At 27.9% G+C, this 21370-nt stretch overlaps 1 protein-coding gene across 1 annotated transcript in view; it reads right to left on the bottom strand.

Moving 5' to 3' along the window:
• LOC107448012 (atrial natriuretic peptide receptor 1) overlaps positions 1–21370 on the bottom strand; it is a 376583-nt gene that overhangs the window by 106493 nt on the left and 248720 nt on the right. The gene's annotated exons all lie outside the window — the stretch shown is intronic.

The raw sequence follows: 21370 nt of genomic DNA, 5'->3' as shown, positions 1-21370 counted from the left end.
ATATTTATATATGTTACTGGAAAAGTATGAAATAATCGTCCTGATGAGGTTAGTATGTAAATGATGAGCCTGTTACTGTGAATGACTGAAATCGGTGGTTGTTGACTTTCACCGGTGAATGTTGATAATCACACAGTCGCTTTGGTGAGTGTCCGAAATATTTATTACATCCGATTTGATATGAATTTATTCGTGAATATAATTACATTTATTCGATATTTTAATACCAACTGACTATAGCTCGGAAGAAACATCAGTGCTTTGAGTATCGGGCAATTATATACCACGCAATGATACTTGATATGATACAATGATATGAAATTAAAAAAAAATATCAGTGTAGGGTATACCGGGCAATGGCACTTAACCTTAATAAAACATCAGTGTAGGGTATACCAGGCAGTGGTCCTTGACCTTAAAAGACCATCAGTGTAGCGTATACCGGGCAAAGTCCCTTGACCCTAAATAGACGTCAGTGTAAGGTATAACGGGCAAATGTATACCAGGTAGTGGCCCTTGACCTTAGAAAAGCATCAGTGTAGGGTATACCGGACAAATGTATACCGAGCAGTGGCCCTTGACCTTAAAAAAAATCAGTGTAGGGTATACCGGGCAAGGGCGCTTGATCTTAACAAACCATTGCCCGGTATACATTTGCCCGGTATACCCAACATTGATTTTTTTTAAAGTCAAGGGCAACTGTCTGGTATATATTTGCCCGATACTCCAAACACTGATGTTTCTTCTAATCTATCGTCAGTAATATTAAAATATCGAATAAATATAATTATATCCGCGAGTAAATTAATATCACATCAGATGTAATAAATATTTCGGACATTCACAGTAACATGCATATCATTTACTTTGCCGGTGTATATATATATATATATCTTATATATATATACCGGCAAGATAAATTATATGAATGTTACTGCATATCATTTACTTTGCCGGTGTAGCCTTCCTGTTTCAAAAGATGCGAATTCCGTCTCGTAATAATGTGAAGAAAGAAACTATTGTATCTATAGTTTTAAGTTTCCAAACATCAACGTCTTCCTTAATTTATTATTAACTTTTACATTTAATTTAAAAAATACATATATGTATATATATATAAATGATTTAACTTTCTTCGTTAATTTTTTTCATTATTTTAATTGAGATTTGAATTTGAAACAAATCCAAGTATAATCACTTTTAATAATAATAAAATAATTATTAAATTATTAATTAAATTTTAATGTCCAAAAAAATTTAGTTGTTTTGGATATTTCATCCAATTGATTTAGATATTTTTTCCTTTGAAAAGCTTTTACACAAATAATAAACTTGGTACAACAAATCTAGGGAATGATTTCAAAAGAAACAGAATTAAATTTAAAAAAAGTAAAATATAAAATATTATTCCTTTCCGAATAAAAATAAAAACTATCTGCAGTTTCAAAAAGTTACTAGTTTAAATTGAAAAATTGTTTTTCCTGTTTATTTTTCTAATATTTAATTTACATCAAAAAGCTTTTATTCAAAATCAAAGCCGCTTTCTATATTGCAAAATTACTTACTTCTTTAAGTAATTCTTTTATTGCATGAAAAATAGAATTCTTCATGAAATTAAGCTATAGTATTTTTAATCTTTATTTCTACAGAAAACAGAAAATTGAGGACTTAATTAAAAAGAAGCCTTTAAAGAGAAAATTAACCTATAAATAGAACAAATACGTCATAAGTATTGTTCTTTGTTTCAGTTTTTGTATTGATACTTAGATTATAATTATATAAAGAGTATATATCTTATTATATAAAAAACTAATGCGTTTGTATGTAGATTGTTAAAAACAACTTAAAAAATTTATGAGCTGGTTACGAAGAACGGAAAACTAAAATGTGAGTCAAATAAAAAATCATAAGCATGAAAAACAAAATTTCGTTTAAAAACATCAGCAACTAAATAACAACATTTATTAATAAAAATAGCACCAACATCTAATTTAAGCTTAAGTCATTTTCATTTAGATATCTTTAATTAATTACCATGAGTAAAGCATTAAAGAGAGTGTTTCTAGGGTTAGATTGTTTAATTCATTATTTTAGTTCATATTTTATCTTCTTACGTTCAAATTTGCATTTGTGTGCAAAATGTCAGAATATCCCTTCAGTACTTTTCGAATAGCAGGGCGCAAGTGAAAGTTTGCCAAAAAAAATTTAGATCATCGCCAATTTTTTTTTTATTTGTTGTTTTTTGTAAACAAAAAAATAAGAATACTAAATTAAAAAACAGTGAATAAACTAAGAATAAAAAATACGTTGTGAAACAAAAATAATTAATTAAATAAATAAAAAAATGGAAGAAAAATAAGTGAATTTCCTTTAGCCGGGCTAACCGAAAAGTACCTAGCCTCTTTCATGCTCCTTATGTTTAATGACGCAGCTGAAATTCTAATCAAATTTTAAATACAATTTTAATTTAATGCTCCTTTTCTTTGTTATATCATATATATTTTTCTTCTTATATCTTTCAAAAGAGAAAGATTGCTACTATTTCATTTTTATCGGGCAGTAAAAAATTGCGAAGTTATCATAGATGAAACCAGTATTACCAGTGAAGTACGGTAATAACTATTATGCTAATATTGTATTGATCGGTACTTGAAACATCACAATAATTACTAATATTCTTCATTTATACACCAAATTGATATATCCTTAATTGTGGTATATATAATGAGCATGATCTGCATTATTATCTTACTTTTTCGCTCATGAATAGTAGGGGAGAGTGGGGTCAATTGCAAAATTTTTTACTTAACTATTTTTAACTAACAAAAAATCTAATATATTATTAGTATTAATTGACAGACGAGTAAAGTAGACTATCCTCTACTAGAAAAAAAATGCCTTCTTTTAAATGTTATTATACTAGTTATTAACAATTTTTGACAGCAGTGCACTTGTTACAATTGTCCCACCTACAGGGTCAATTGTAACAGTTCATAAATTCAACTAAAACACAGTTAATTATACATATTATCATAGTTGTGATATATTTTTTATTGATCAAAGTAGTAGTTATATTTTAGAAGTAAAAATAATAATGAGCAGAGACCTAAAGGGTTAAACTTCTAACTTTAAGGGGTTAAAAATTTCAATTTATGCTGTGAAAGGTGACAAATAAAATACTGCACATGCAACATAATATAAATGATATAGAAAACTATTGGTGGTTCTTAAAGAGTTAAGTAATGGTTTGTAAACGTACGATTATTTATTTTCAGCTGTTACAATCGTCCCTCTACTTATTGTTACAATCGTCCCCAAGACGCCATTTCTGCTTCATTTGTTAAAAACAAAGCTAGGTAATAACCAAAACTAATCTTTTTTTTGAAATGTTAATTAAGGTGTCCACTTGCATATTCGGTTACTAATTTTTATTTGTTTAAACAAAATTAATTTGCTACAATATAATATTCTAATACCAAAAAAAGTACTTACGTAGCGTGAAAATATCTTTTGTCATGTAGCTCTTTTAAAAGTACATAAAAATGGTTGCTAGCAGGGGTGTACATGTAGATTTATTAAATACACCTTGTGCACCACCTGGGAACCAAATCTAGAACCCGATCCTCGAAATTTTTGCTCTCGTACCCTGTTACAATTGACCCCACTCTCCCCTACTAAAAGCAATTATCCAACCAGAAGTACGGAATTCAGTAAAGTTTCAAAAAAATACTTCTCGTCAGTGAGCTTTATAGTTAACACAGACCCCGATATGGGTGTTCAAAAATGTGGACACAGTTCGGAATGCGTGTTTAAGGAAATTTAAATAGCTCCAAAGCAGAAAAGGGATGTAGCTCGTGAGGCATGTTTAAGAAAACGGAAATAATAAAAATTTCTTTTTTTCAATGTTGAACTAAATTTTACAGCTGAATAAGGAATCTCGTTCCTACTTTTTCTTATGAAACACTAATCATAATCGTTACGGAGAAAAGTTCTGGGATTGCTATATTATAGTTGTAACTCTTCAGGCATCTCTTCGTTTTTAGAGCATTAAGGGATTTTAATAAATCTAAATTTGTACAACGTCAATTTAATACCACTATAATAAATTTATCGGAACCGTAAAAACCTTGCAAACAGAACTGCAGAGTTTTAGTATATTTTTTTTAAAAAATAAACTAATTTAAAAAATATATATATACTAAGCGATTTAGGCAAATGGACAACAATACATTACAAATTTAATTGAATTTATTTGCTTATTCTTCGAACTAGCAATATTTTCATAAGAGAAATTTGAAAAACAACATATATATATATATATATATAGATAGATAGATAGTAAGTGAAATTTAATCTATAGCGATCAACTTCAATAGATTTCTTATTTTTCAATACCCATTACAATATACATTTAACAGAAAAGAGCTGATTGCTTTTGAATCACTCCTTGAAAATGTGCAAACTGGAGAAAAAATAAATTGCAAATTGGTTTACAATTTCTCGAGTTTTTAGAGTATTTACAGAAGCACAAAATTTAAATTTATAAATAAAGTGATATAGGCATGCTTATATATATATGCTAAAGGAAATAATCAATATAAAGCTATTCTTACAGCAAGGGAATAAATAATTTAAACAATTTTTTTCTTTACTGTATGTCTGCACACACTCAAGCGTTTTATTTAGAAAATAATCATGAATTTATTTTGCATAATATTCCTTGAAATACGTAAAAAATATTATAAGCGATGTTTTAAGAGTGAAATAAGCTCTGAATATTGATTTATCACTATGTCAATATAAAGTGGAGATCATTTTTATAAGTCTTGCTTGATGATGATTTACGTCAAAATTATGTGTCATTTATTTTATTTATACTGCAATTTGAAACCATGGTAACAAACAAAAATAAAAGTCTACAACATTTTTAAAAAATCTTTACTATCAATATGGATAGTCTTCGTAATTTTTAAATTAATCCAAAACAATAAGACTGTAACTCATATTAATATAATTCAAATATGCCATGAAAGTATATAAAGAATGCATATTTTTTTAAGCAAATGGAAAAAAAACACGTAACGTAATCAGATTTTACAACTTTTATGTTGTTAGTGTTATTCTATAATTAAATTGGGAAGGAAATATGGAATAAAATCCTAATTTCCAATTTAAATCTCCCTCAAAAATAATAGTTTTTAAAAAAAGTTTTTTACGTGGGTCTTTATTTTCAAGACAAAAAATGCTATTTAACATAATTCAAGTAAAGTTAATGTTACGTTATTTATTCATGTGAAATTAATTTTGGATATTCAGGAATTTTAAAAACCAAAATCGAAATTCTTTTTTCTCTCTTAATAAACTCATATTCTGTACAATTAAAGAAAAACATAGCACTTTAAAATACATTCTGTCTCGTATAATCATGTATTATATATTTCAGATATCTGAATTATTCTTATTTTAAAATCCGAGCATACACTATTAAAAAGTCCCAAGCATTGTGGTTATAATTAATTTCTCTGAAATCTATTTACATTTCTTTCAGAAATCAAATTAAAATCTATTCCTATTTTTTAGAATTTCGATTACTTTTTGAATTAATTTAAAATCCTGTTGAACTTTTAAATTCAAATAACTTGAAATCCTATTAAACTATCACTAATATTTGAAAATATAGTTAAAGGAACTAATTAACATAGATAACGCAAAAGTAATTGAGGCATGATTTGTTTCGTTCTTAAGTTTACAGTTCTTTTTCAAAAGTAAGAAAAAAGTTTTACTTAAACGAGTTTAAACAAAGTAATTACGAACATAAAATCGGCTTTACTAATGCTTGAAATAGATGTTGCGTACAATTTATTGTTTAAGACTTCTTTCGAAATGGATGGAGCAACTATTTCTTGAATAACTTTTTATTCAAATATTTTAGTTATGTATGAACTACGTTTGCTTAATGCTAAATAATTACGTTTTTAGTATTTTCCTAAAACAGTTATAATCATATATAATGCATAAATAATAAATAAAGTCTTGTTATTTAAGTATATTAACTTTGTTCAGCTAGATGTTTAAAACAAATCTAATGTAGTTTTAAAAAGGAAATACGACTAAATTACTGTTTTGTTATGTCGAAAAGTTTTGAATTTAATACAAGAAAGTAACAAATCAAGGACTTCTTGGAAAGTAAAAATTCGTTTGCAGAATTAGAACTTCAATTTCTAATTAAAATAAACCGAATTATATTAAAAGCTACAATACTTAGTTAAAGAAGAGACATGTATAATTTTAGTAGCAATTTTATTTTTGAAAATATATTAATGCGTCTTAATTTTTAAAACATAGACCTTTTTCGTTGTAAAAAATATCATATTAATAAGATTAATGTAAATAAACATCATACAATTAATATTAAAAAATAGTTTTTTCGTTGTAAGAAACATAGTGTGAGACTTCATACTGTTAAGTAAAATTTTACAGGTGATAATATTTTGGTTTACCTTCAAAAATAATTCAAGTTCACAGTAATGTGTTCCGGTGTGCCTGTTAACCAAGGTGATAATATGATCGAAATTTTCTCTTTTATTCATAATCTAATTAATATGTTTAATTAACATCGTTTCTTTTTATTTATTGAAATTAACTCCATTGAACTTCATGTTATTTTTTTTTTTCATTTGTAAGACATTTTGAAGTTTGAACTTTAAAAAACTTTTTTAAACTTTAAAAAAGTTTTTAAAAAAGAGCAACTTACAGACTTAGAATTTAAAACTCGATAACTAAGTTCAGTGAAATGTATTTCAGTGAATAAAATTTAATTTTCAATAAAATTTAAAAATATTCATATTAATAAATTTCAATAAAATTTAAAAATAATTATTAGATACTGAATTTCTTGAATAATGTTTTTGAATCAAATATTCAAAAATACTAATTAGATACTGAATAAATAAGAAAATTATGAATGCATAATTCACCAAAGATTAACACGGGGAAAGTAAAATCATTTTTTTTTTGAAGACCTACTTTAGAATTTATTAAATTTTTGTAAAATATATAAATAATAAAAATTACATTATTTTCATTCTAGAAATGAAATAATGTGAAATTTTTATTAGAGGATCAGATAAAATTTTCACGGTACCATCGTATGGAGTTAGTTTGTGAGCTACTTTTCCATTTAAATCCTTTGCCAATTTGAAAGTATTTACTTTAGAAATTATTAATTGCTGTATAAATTGGATCGACAAATGGAATCTATTTATAAAACATTCCATGAAAGATTTTTGAAACATTTGTATTAAAGAACTAAAGATAAAAATGTACGAAAGATGTTGCTCTAAGTTTCCCCTATTAATGGGAAAAATTAGACTAACAGTAAAAATTCAATATCTGACTTATGTTAGATAGCGAAAAAGCTCTGAAATAAATTATTGCGAAATCCTTTATGAGTAAAAAAAGGGTAAAAAGCAATTTTTACGTTTTATTTTTAGATAATTGAGATATTAGGTAAAAGTAAGAACCAGATTTTGACATTTATGATANATTTTTATTAGAGGATTAGATAAAATTTTCACAAATAAAATTGCCAATTAGAAAGTATTTACTTTAGAAATTATTAATCGCTGTATAAATTGGATCGACAAATGGAATCTATTTATGAAACATTCCATGAAAGATTTTTGAAACATTTGTATTAAGGAACTAAAGATAAAAATGTACGAAAGATGTTGCTCTAAGTTTCCCCTATTAATGGGATAAATTAGACTAACAGCAAAAATTCAATATCTGACTCATGTTAGATAGAGAAAAAGCTCTGAAATAAATTATTGCGAAATCCTTTATTAGTGAAAAAAGGGTAAAAAGCAATTTTTACGTTATATTTTTAGATAGTTGAGATATTAGGTAAAAGTAAAAATCAGATTTTGACATTTATGATATAGTAATGTTTTAAGCAACGACTCACAATATTTTACCCATTAAGGGTTCAAAAAATTAGTTAAAAAAAAGGAAAGTGTGAACTGATTTTCTGCTATGCATTTTAAGGATAAGAATATAATGGAATTGCAAAATTACTCATGTAATATGTTACATCTAATTATAACAACATGAATGAATATGTTTCCAGTTCTAAATCATTTGCTCTATCGAATGAGTTTTCAGTTATAAATCATTTACTCTATTAATTAAAAAACGAAAGAAATTGAAAATTAACCTAAAATGTATGTATTCAGCTGGTTAAAAAATAGAAATATTTTAAATTTCCTTAAAGTGGAAAGTAGTTAAATTTTTCTAGATCTTTTCAGGAACCTAACCTTTCCAGTTTAATCATAGAGTTTAACAGGAGGCAGCTTTCGGAAAAAAATGGTAACTTTTATCATCCCGTGAAGTAAAAAGAAATGGATCTTAAAACAAAGAAAAAATTAAAATGTAAATATAATTAAAGAAAATAATTCACCATATAACAAACGCATGAGATTATTTTTAAAATTTTTGAAAGCGGAATAACTTAAAATTGCGCGTTTATTAACTAAACATATAAATCATAGATATTTATAACGAAATTATTTTAAATATGACTAAAGGCTTATAAATTTATCTTAAAACCAAAATATTAACAAAGTGTTAAAAACTGCATTTAGAGAAAAAAACTTATAGTATAAGGAAAAAAATATCAAAAACGTTCAAAAAAGTGTTACTAAAATCAGCGAGCTAAAATTACACATTTGAAATATTTTAAGTTTCAACTGTGGCCTAAATAATCCCAAATGACCGTATAAAGAATGTGTGTGCTATCTTAAAATAAATCAATCTTTCTTTTTAATTTTAGGTTCAGAAATAAAGAATTAAATTATTATTAAAATTTAAATTTTATAGTTTGCTTGAATACTATTTAATTAATCGTACTTCGTGTTTGATTTCAAACATAAATAAAAAGTTGAAAAAAAATGTTGCAACTTCTTTGAAGAGAGTCGAAACTATGTGAATTTTAAATATTGCTCTTTTTACCATTGATTTCGAAAATCAATTAAAATTTTTAAAAAAATGGGGGAAATTTATAATTTCGAATTGTATTAATGCACAAAACGTTTTCTACTTAAAGTAAAATTATGCATTCAGTATTTTGATTGGGTGAAGAAAAAAAACTTATGAATGCCTATTTTTAAAATGGTATTAAATTTAAGCAGCTATTTAGAGCATATTTATTTTTAAATTTTAAATTGCGAAAGTTATAAACTATGCTAAATCAAAGAACTAAGTGATTTTTGCAATATGTGTACTTCTTTGCAAGGGTTATTTTTTTCATTTGTACTCTGAATAGATTAATATTATGACATTCGAATATCGAAACATATTTAACTTAGTCTCAGAAAATCTCCAACTATTGTAAAATTAATATAAGTTTAATATATACAAAAATTATCCTGTAATTATTTTTATTTTAAATGAATATGAACTTTTTGTGCGGCATAAATTCACACTTCATAGAAAAAACTCTACTATTCTAGGATTTAAAGTATTAAAACAATTGTTAAATATTTATGCTTTATTCAATTGAGGAAAATGTGAAGCTTTTTTTATTGCAAATAATAGGTAACCCCAGAGATTAGCGAAAAGTATGTATAGCTGTTTTCGTCCTGGTAATTTGAATCTAAAGCATAGAATATGTAAATCAAAACCTAACAAGTTTTAAAATTTCATTGATTCATTAAATTTTTTATAAATTCTTAATGTGTTTATGCTGCACAGTTAAAAATTTCTCGGAACAACAGTTTAAAAAATAAATTTCTCATTTTGCATGTTCAACCAAAACAGTAAAATAATAATAACAGTAAAATAAAATATAAATTTTTTTCTGAACTGTTTTTTTTTAATTCCATTAAACACAACCAGAATTTCATCTTTTTAAACTAAGTCCTTCTTTTGAAGCCATATTTTTTTCGTTATAGCTGGGTACATACTGCAGACGAGAGGGCTAATCTGACAAACTCATGATTAGCTGAACGGGAGATCGAACACCAGCTTAGGCACCGCAATATCCCTTCAATATCTACAACACATCAAAAGTTACCAGTATTCTGCACAGTGTAATTTATTGACCCTGAACCATAAGAATACGAAACTCTCTTTCACACGCAGATGACAGCACGCCGGAGATGCTTATCAAAAATATCTAGCATTTTCATTTCTCGCGATTTGAATTAAGCTAAATACAACAGTTCATCTGGCACTACACAACTCAACCACAGGATTAATTTCAGTGTCCATTACCTTATGAAAAGTCTAACATAACTGTTGCACGCCTGTAATTAACCAATTTTTCGTTTTTAACATAGAGGGGTCCGGCAAAGTCAATTCCAGTTGTTTCAAATGGGGTCGACTTTTAAATTCTTTCAGCGGGTAATGGAGCTTCTATCTGTTCACCACGCTTTTGCTTCAGTATCTTGCAAGGAAGGCAAGTGTGTATGACCTTTTTAATGGCTTGTCTTGCTCTTAATATCCACCATTTAGAACGAAGCTGAGAAAGCACAATCCTAATTCCTAGATGGTGCATTTTTAAGTGTGTGTGGCGTATGAGCAGGCTTGTAAAAGGGTGAGAGCCTTCCAATAAGATGGGATTTTTTTCCGATTCTGATAAGTCAGAAAATTGTAGTCGGCCTCCAAGACGTATTAAGTTGTTGTCAAAAAGTGGGTTGAATTTATCTATTTTTGTGTTCGTGGGAAGTGACTTTGATTTCGACATGGCTTCGTATTCTAAAGGAAAAGATTCCTTCTGAACGATTTGTATCCAATAGTTGCAAGCTTGATTCAGTTCCGTGGCATTCAATTCACCAACCATCTTTTCTTGTGTTTTGCAGTTGTGAATAAAGCGAAAAATCCAAGATGCCACGTGTAACAATTTAAAGTAAGAGCTGTAGTTTCCAGCATTGATAATTGGCAGAGTAGAGACAGTGTGAAGAGTCTGCACTTTCTTCTTCTTCTTTAATTCTAAGTTGTTAGTGTAATCTTCATAAGTATTTTTAGAATCAGGCCAGTTTTAAGGTTTGATTAACCACTTAGGACCGTGCCACCAGATTTCTACATGCCTTAGCGTTGATGGTGAAGTACCTCTTGATAATATATCACCAGGATTGTCCTTTCCAGGGCGATGTCTCCATTGGGAAGGATTAGTATGAGAAACAATTTCCGTTACTCGATTGCAAACAAATGTCTTCCATTTATTTGGGTCACTGCGAATCCAACCCAAAACTACTTGGGAATTACTCCACAATGTTGCATTGAACATAGGAATATTAGTCTCAGCACAGAAGTATCGCAGCTGTTGCACTCCTGTAATTAACCTAGTAACGAGATTAAATAAAAGAACTTAGTTGACTCTGCATGGCAACACTTTTGTTAGTAGTCGTTTGTAAAAAAAGGTAGATGTTGTTATTTTCAAAATATACTGAAGTTGTGTTTTAATTACGTTTACGAGAATTAACATCTGGTGTCAAAACCCGGGGAATATGCGGTAAGTCGTTTAACAACTATTTTAAATGAAATGAAAACGATTGATAATGAAATCCATGTTCTTTTTACGAATGACGAAAATGAAAATGACATTACCCAATGTGAAATTTTTACAGAAAATGCTGAGCGCGCAATTTTTAAAGCCCGAAAAAACATCCAAAATAAATTATTTCGAATTACAGGGGTGCAACAATAACCTTTCTCCAATGTCCAATTAAACTATAGTTTAGCAGTTTTGATACCATGTTAGTTGTAAATAATTACAAAACCATACAGTTTCGTATTTACGATTATTTTTAACCATACCAAATGTAAATAGTTTCAAGCCCGTTAATGAAGAGAAATGTTCCTAACAGTAAACTTAACGTTTGATTGGATGAATTAACTGTTACCAGCCTTTTTAGTAATTTTAGAGTGAAAATGATTACTGTAAATAATTTCCTCTAAGAAACTGCCCTATTTCTTTCTAAATAAGCTTTCGCCACAGATTACAATGTTCTTATTATTTTCAATTTATCTTTCTCAAACCGATTGAGTGTTACTCGCATAGACAATTTGGAATAGAAATTTCTCCCCAATTGACAACTTTCTCAATGAATAACATGAAATGTCGGCCGGGAAAACAGTAGGTAAAAAGACGTCACTCTACTAGTTGGTTAAAATGCTAAAAATAATAATATTATTAGTATTAAGTCAAGCGTTTAATCAGATTTTAAATTAAATATTTTTCGAAGTTGTTTCCCATTAATAATTACTGACTAACTTTAAACCATAGAATTTTCTAACTGGATTTAACGAACCCTGATAACTCATTGGAAGGAGCATTATCCTCCCAATGAGGGGAACCGATTTCGAATCCCTGTGATGGCTGGTCGATACGAATTCCAGATACAGCTTGCACCGACCACACCGCTGATGTAAATATCCTCAGTGGTTGACGAATCGTGGGTTAGAGTCCCCTTACCGTATAGCTCACCATGGGAGGTTTTCATGATTTTCCGCTCCATGTAACGCAAATGCGGGTTAGTTCCATCAAGAAGTCCTCTACGAAGGCAAATTTCTCCCAATACATGATTTAGGAGTTTCCTCATCTCATGGATTAGGTTCAAAATTACAAAGCTACGGAGTTGAACATTAGTAGTCATAAACCCAAAAAAATTGGGTCGGCTGTTCAACGACAATTCTAATAAAAAAGATAATAAATCGATTAAAACTACTGTATGATATTGCCTATATTCACTCATTGTATCATAAATGTACTGTAGATTTTACATAAAATTTTTTATATGCTTAAGAAAGGCTTTAACGTTTAAGGAAGTCAAAAAATTTTTTACGTATTTTTCTCTGAACAATACTCGTGATTTAATCTAATATACAGGGTGTTCCAAAATTATCTTTACAACTTCAAAAATTCATGACTTCGAACATAAGCAAGATATTTTTATTCTGTCTTTTGCATGTATTACTGCAACTAATAAAGTTCTTTTTCAATAGGCTGAAAAGTTATAAGTGAGGATGTGGACACCACAACAGAAAGCTCAATGCGTCTCATGGTTCATAGAGACGAAATCAGATACACAGGTTCAACGGAACTTCAGGACAAATTTCCAAAGAGACCCTCCATCCAGGCCCTCNAAGATAAATAGTTTTCTAGTAATAAGCTTTCACTTAAACATACAACGATTTTTTCCCAGCACTCAATTAACATTAATAAATCAGATTTCAATGTGGAATATTAGTTTTATATTACCTAGCTACTTTATTCTTACTGGCGTTTCTATTCTTTAATTACACCATTTGTATTAGCATACCATTAGTATTAATAAATGTTAATTAAAACAAATATTCTAATTCTCATTCCACATAGTGAGCAAGTCTTTTTTTCTCGATTATAATTTGATGTGTTATTACTTTTAATTCCTTTCAACTAGTTCCACTTTTTAAATTTATTTTGTAGGATTTTTGAAGTAGATCTCGAAATAATGTTTTATTCATTGTAGACAATTCAGAAAAAGCGTTCTACGTTGTCCATTAATGAATCCCACGTTATTAATTTATCGTAACATTATTATCTTTAATATTTATTCTTACCTTATTTTGAGGAAACTACGTATTTTAAATGTGCATTATAAATAAGCATTTAGAATATTTCATTTTTGTAAAAAATCTCTATTAGCATTAAAATGTCTCTAACAGCAAGAAGAAAAACTAATGTTTATTAAACAAACTATAATAAGATTAACTTTATTTTCATTATAATGAATATTTCTATCTTGGATTATTCTTTAGAGTTCACCAAGAAAACTAAATTGCAGAAAATTTTAAGCTTTAACACATTTTTCAAGCAAATAACCAATAAACTTTTTTCCCTAAATTAATTAATAATAAAACTATAACTCGTAGCATATTGTTCAATTTGAAAATATTTAAAGCAATGTATTAATAAAAAAAATACTACAAATTTAAAATTAAGTGATATTAAAAATTTCGATGAATTAAAACCGGACAAAAATATTTATTGATGTTGTTTATGCATGTGAGCGAAATGTATATTTTCTTTTTTCTTGCCTAGTTTTTAAACTTTTTGTTATATTTTTAATTTTAATTCTGTTAATTAACCCAACATAATGAATCAAATCTAATAAATAATGCTAGAAATGTTGTGATTGCGAGTTAATTTCGAGTTGATGTTCATATTATAAAGATATTTTCTTCCCGTGTTAAATAATATGCATAAGTATTATAATTCTCAAACTTAACCAAATACTCTTAAAGATACCAAGTTTATGAATATTTCCCAAATGCTTTTGTAAAATATAAATTTAACTGCTTTATAAAGATTTGGTGCAATGCCATATTATTCCATGAATTATATGGAACTTTGATGAATGCAAGTGAAATATCTTCTAATGTAATGATAGTAATTCAGTATTCATGAAGAGTCTTTGCATACGTTTAGATTTATGATATTTTAAAGAAATGTTGAATAAGACTAGAAATGTTTTGATAATTGGGGAAATAAGACGCGTTTCAAACTATGAAAGTAAATATGAATAACCATAATTTTCTGCCATGCATTGCAATAATTTATCAAACTAATTGTGATGTAGAGTTAAAAATTTAATTCGCATCTTTAAAAAGTCACAAGCACAAAATTTAAGATTATTCATTTTTGTTTTAAAAACACGTCTTCTATCGAGATGCTTTACTTCGATTTAGTACAAAGCATTTTCGCAGAACACGTTTTGTTTATAATAAAAAATTAATCGACCCACACTGATAATTTTTTTCAGAAAAAGTAAAATATCAATTTATTTAATTATAATTTTTCCATATTCACCCAAACCAGTAAATTAACCATAAAAAAGAAAATATTCAAATTGTAAATTGTGAGAAAAATCGTATATTGTCTAATTTCCCTTAATACTGTAATACCAGAATTTCATCGGTCAACTAAGCTTATTATGAAGTAACTTAGTTCCTTGCATCTGGGTACATAGTTTAGCCGAGAGGGTAAATCTATCAGAGGGTATCTCGTGACTGGCTGAACAAGGGTTCAAGTCCCAGCGTTGTCACCACAATATTGCTTTAGTTCCTTCAACAGATGATGGTTTTCAAATGTCCTGTACTTCTCAAGTGGTAATTTTGATATATCAGGATGCAAAACTCTCATTCACGCATAGTTGGCAGCACTACAGAGCTGCTTAACACAAAAATCTCGTCTTTCTATTCTCATTTCGCACGATAGATGGCTCCACTAGATAAACCAATGAAACTTCATGATATATATATATATATATAAAGACTTATCGATTCAACATGATCACTTCTAATCAGTCTAATGGTTTGACCATAGGTTTTTAGCAAAAAGTTTTATATCATCAACTCGATCGAATATCGAAGATATTAAAATTCGTACCAACATTTATCAATAGATTGAACAGTTCGTTAATCATCCAGTTTCTACACTTTCCTTGATTTTTACAATGAAACAGCTGGAAAACTTCGTTTTTATTACTCTCTGAAACATTTTATACGCTATTGCTATGTTTATTTTAATTATTTTTTTCTGAAAATGACGATAGATTTTAAAAAATAAATAAAGTATTAATAAATACGCACTATGATAGGAAGTAAGTAACATTGAAATGTCAACTTTAAAAAATAAATAAATAAAATAAAGGAATATATTAATAAATTATTTAATTTTAAAAATTCCATCGCTGAATTCTCGTGACTCTTATTTCGAAGTTCTGTAACTACTACAGCAAATATTAAAAAAATAATATTAAATGCCATAATAAATAATAATATAAAATAAATTAAAAAAATGAAAATAACTGTTACATAATGATTGAAATTTTAGGCACAGCCATTTTTAATTGCTAAACTCGATCAAAAATTGATATTATTGATTTTATTTAAATTAAAACCATTGAAATCATTAGTTATAACTAAAGTTATTGCGAATTACATAAGTATAAATATATTAAAAAAGCACGTGCACTCGGAAGCCACCATGGATTTATTACGGATCAGAGATTTATTACTACGATTTATTATGGAATAATTTACAATTAGTGCTTTTATNTATATATATATATATATGTCCGTCCAAGGCGTAGACGGTTACAATACCCTATAATTTTGAGAGTATGGTTTCTTAGCCATACCAGTTATGAATTGTTTCAGAACCGTAAAGGTAAATAAATGTTCCTAACCGTAAAGTTTACGTTTAATTTGATTTGACGGAAAACTGCTGCCGGTTATTTTACCTATCTGACATATCTGATACTCATCTGACAACTTATTGTTTTACAAATTGTTCTTTTTTTTTTCTAAAATATTTTGAAACTCGAAAGACTCAGTATGTGCAAAAAAGAAAAGTCTGTGTAGTACAGTGAACAATAAATTACCTAAGATTTCAACGAATTAATTTTTTTATATCAGCGGTAATTACATAACGTTTAATAGATGAATTGGTCTTTGAAACACTTCTATCTAAAGGAATAAACGTATATAATATTTTGAATTTACATATTTTTTTTATCTTTTATATCTCTAAATTAACTGAACTTCTTCCAATTTCTAAATCTAAGGATTTGTTATTCCTATCTTCGATCTGTGGACTATTGAATAGGAATTTCGAAGAAAACCATGCGCTGCAATGTTAAGAGCTTGAGTAATACTGATTTTTTGTTCAATGCACTGAAATATAAACATATAGCAAAAAAGTAATATTTTTCCATGTATGCCACAAACAACACAATATCAAACCGAGCCACATAAGGCAATGGATCTTAAGAAAATTTGAAATATTGCATGAGAGATCATAGTTATGAAAATAAATAGGATAATGCTGGAAGTATGCATATTCTGAAACAGGCTGCTATTGAAATAAAATAAACATTTATTTAATAAATTTAAAACATTTAAAAGGATTATATATAACTCTGTAGGAGAATACATAAACAAATTTCATTGATTGTATGTATTTTAATGTGTTTAAAGTGGAAATGTTGTATATTTATAAGTATACAATATAATTTTTTATTGTTTTTTTAAACAAAAACTATTTAAGCATATTTCATGAATTAGTTCTAAGTATTTTCTTAAAATAACACATTCAATAGGAATTGTGCGTAGTAGAGCATTTTTTAATTCATTAAACCAAAAACCTTAACAAGATAAAGTTAATAGGTTGGGGTGAAATAGCTGATTTAAATTATCTTTTCCTAATTTAATAAATTTTCCCCCAAAAAAGTTTTAATTGGCTTGGATGCAATTTAACAAGCTCTACAGTAAATTCTGATAATGAAAATTCCTAGTTGTACATTTCACGGTACTATATGCATATTCATTGCAGGGTTGATTTATTCTTAAGAAAAACTCTAGTTTTGGTTTAAATTTTGAACTCATATTTTTAGATAGTTTGTAGATTGAGCTTTCTCATTTATGAAAAAAAAAATACGCGAATGGTATTTATAATAATAGCGTTTTCATGTCCATAACTTCGGAACCGCTGGTCGCTGTGGAATTAACATTCTGATATTAAAAAAATTTAAAAAAACGAAAATGGTATGCCTACTTAATTAACAGTAGAAATTTACGGTTAGGAATTATTTTCTACCTACATGGTTTTGAAACCATTTGAAACTTGTATGTTTAAAAAAAAAGCATACATTTTAAACTTTACGGTATTTAAAACCAGCATGGTTTCAAAACCAAGCAAATTAAATTTAACTGGACATTGGATTATTTTAGATAAATTACTTTGGATTTATATTATGGTTGAGTTGTGTTTAGTCAAGTGAGCATTGTCAACAGGGAGAGGCACCTATCGTGAGAAAAGAGAAATATGTACGAGGAATTTTTTGTCTTAAGCAGCTCTATGTGCTCTTATCTAAACGTGAAGGAAAGTTTCATATTCCAATAGTCCAGCTTCATCAATAAAATTTAAAAATATGGTTTTGTGAATATTCGGTGGATAAATCTAACACTGAATTCGCCCTTTCCAAGACTTGGCTTTTATTCTGCCACAGATCACGTTACGGAAATATCCCCGTATTACTATTTCTCCCTTTGACCAAAAGAAGCGGTTATTATTAATTTTGATAGGTTAGAGATAATAATAACCGAATTTTTTGCTTGAACCGTAACATATACACAATTTAAAGGTTCCTAACTCTCCTTGAAATCAGTTGTAAAATTGTGGTGGATATAACCTTCTACTACAAATCTGGAGATACCTGGTTCGAACCCTTGCAGCAGCCAACTTACGCATTTCTCCCTCCTCGTCACTTTTGAGATTATGTTGTCTTTACCCAAAAATTAGTGTATGTTAATTCGATTTTGAGTATATAGCGTTTTTAAGTTTGACTATTACTTTTTTCGGAGCAATTTTTATGCGGTTTTCTGAATTTTTTACAGTGTACATATTAAGTAAAAACATCTACAATGTAAGAAAAATCCGGATCAAATTGCAGTAAATAAGTATCGGCACTCATTGTTCCAGTACTATTTACCGTAAAATCCATTTTCACCGGCCCATGTTACAGAACAAAAAATCAGATATACCATAATTTAATAATTACCAGTAATAATTACCATAAAATCACTGAATCACTCTAATTAAATAGATATTACTACAAAATTGAGGTATAATATTTTATGGGGAAAATAGATTTTACCTTAAAATGGACAAATAAAATGACAGAATAAAATATTTCGGTTAAAATTTTTTGATGAAACAGAATTAATTATATTCAATAATCGAACAGATATTACGCACTTGAAAATATACAACAATTCGATAGCCAAAAATTAACTATAATTTATAATCCATATTATCAACAACAAAAATTTTATGAAAGATATTTAAGGAAATAACTCTGAAAACAAACTCTTAAACCTTATAAATTTTTAATGGTGTGGCGATCATTTAATTCCTTCTCACAGTCCTTTAATAAAACTTTAAATGACGGAGAAAATTAAGCCACGCTGCTAATGTCAGAAAGAATCAGAAGTATTCAACAACCATTGAATGGGCATGAAAACACCATTTAGAATTTTCTGCGTGAAGAGTCGAAATAATGTATTGAAACCGTGTAAATATCAATTTCAATACCTTTGGGAAATGACTTACTAGATGCCGTTGTGCTGCACTTTTAAAATTTCCGGAATTGTGTAGGATTTTGAAGCTTACTAATGTCGACAAGTAATGAGGTAGAAATCTCCATTTTCTAGAATTTGAAACTGAACTGAATTCCTAATTTCTAGAAAGAGAGTATTGGTTCTTTTTTTTAAAAGAGTTTGAAATTTTCCTGAATAAATTGTTTGTCATCTTTTCACGGATGAAAAGCAATAAAATAACATGTAAAAGGGTGACTGGGGCATATTATTTTTATGAATTTAAGGAATTGCTTTATTATTTAAAAATCAATTTTCTCAGTTTTCTGAGTTAAAAATTATGATTTTTTTTCACATTTTACTCCATTTTAAACAAGATATCTCCTTTTGCTTTTAAAATAAGTGTCTACAATTTTTCATGACTATTTATGGTCATAGTACACCTGGTTTGAGCTATAGACCAAGAGAAAAAGTAGCATTTCAATTTTATGCGCATTTTTTCGCGAAGATCAGTAGGTACATAAAATTATGAAAATTTGCTTATTTAAATCCATTGATCCTTAGCTTAGTAACATAAGCAGTTGTTTTTAAGATAATAGTTCGAAATATAGTTGATTATCTTCTAAATAAAATCTGCAAAGGATCTTTTGTTTTAGGCGATATAATAGTTTTTACAGTATTTACTGTGTATGCATGAAAGTGCCTTATTTTTATCTAAAAATGACCACTTAAAAAATAATGGTATTAAAAATGATATTATTTGCTGGATTTATAAGTTTGTACACATAACAAAAGAACTAAATTTGTTTTGATTTTCTTTTAAATTTTATATTAATACTAAAAAAATAACGTGTTTAATCTTTGAATGTCCATTGAAGTTGAATCTTTGAATGTCCATTTGAACTTAAAATTCAAGTTGAATCTTTGAATGTTATTTTCATTATTCCTAATTTTTTAATTATTCTCATTTAAAACGATACATTTCCGAAACCAAAGTTCACTCTTAATTTTCAAAATAATTTTGAATGTTATTTTCCTCTCTCAGTCATTTAATGAAAGTTTAAATGACGATTACAATTAAGCCACTTTGATAGCGTCTGGCAGATTCAGAAGCATCTTTTACCAACAGTTGAATGGGTATTAAAGTACGTGGTTCGACTGTATTTTCTCCATTATCACTTTTTTCTTCATTTTTTTCACTTAAAACTATTTATCTCTAACAACAAAAATGTTCACTTAGCTAAATCTGAGATATGTAGGGGAGAGTGGGGCCAATTGTAAAATTTTTTACTTAACTATTTTTAACTAACAAAAAATCCAATATTTTATTAGTATTAATTGACAGAGGAGTAAAGTAGACTATCCTCAACTAGAAAAAAATACCTTATTTTAAATGTTATTATACTAGTTGTTGACAATTTTTGACAGTCGTGCACTTGTTACAATTGTCCCCACTTACGGGGTCGATTGTAACTGTTTATAAATTCAACTGAAACATAGTTAATTATACATATTATCATAGTTGTGATATATTTTTTTATTGATCAAAATAGTAGTGATATTTTAGGAGTAAAAATAATAATGAGCAGAGACCTAAAGGGTTAAACTTTTAACTTTAAGGGGTTAAAAATTTTAATTTATGCTGTGAAAGGTGACAAATAAAATAATGCACATGCAACATAATATAAATGATATAGGAAACTATTGGTGGTTCTTAAAGAGTTAAGTAATGGTTTGTAAACATAAGATTATTTATTTTCAGCTGTTACAATCGTCCCTTTACTTATTGTTACAATCGTCCCCAAGACTCCATTTCAGCTTCATTTGTTAAAAGCAATGCTATATAATTGACAAAACTAATCTTTTTTTTTTTGAAATGTTAATTAAGGTGTCCACTTACATATTCGGTTAATAATTTTTACCTGTTTAAGCAAAATTACTTTGTTTCAATGTAATATTCTAATACCAAAAAAAGTACTTTCGTAGCGTGAAAATATCTTTTGTGATGTAACTCTTTCAGAAGTACATAAAAATGGTTGCCAGCAGGGGTGTACATGTAGATTTATAAAATACACATTGTGCGCCACCTAGGAACCAAATCCATAATCCGACACTCAAAAATTTTGCTCTGTTGCAATCGTGTCCTGTTACAATTGACCCCACTCTCCCCTATGGTTTAGATCTTGTTGGTATTTACACCGTCCACTTCATTACAAGTGTCTTAAGCAGC

The sequence above is a fragment of the Parasteatoda tepidariorum genome, chromosome 1, assembly GCF_043381705.1.
Source record: "Parasteatoda tepidariorum isolate YZ-2023 chromosome 1, CAS_Ptep_4.0, whole genome shotgun sequence".
Classification (NCBI taxonomy): Eukaryota; Metazoa; Arthropoda; class Arachnida; order Araneae; family Theridiidae; genus Parasteatoda; species Parasteatoda tepidariorum.
The sequence above is the reverse complement of the archived record's forward strand: the minus strand, read 5'-3'. Positions and strand labels throughout refer to the sequence as shown.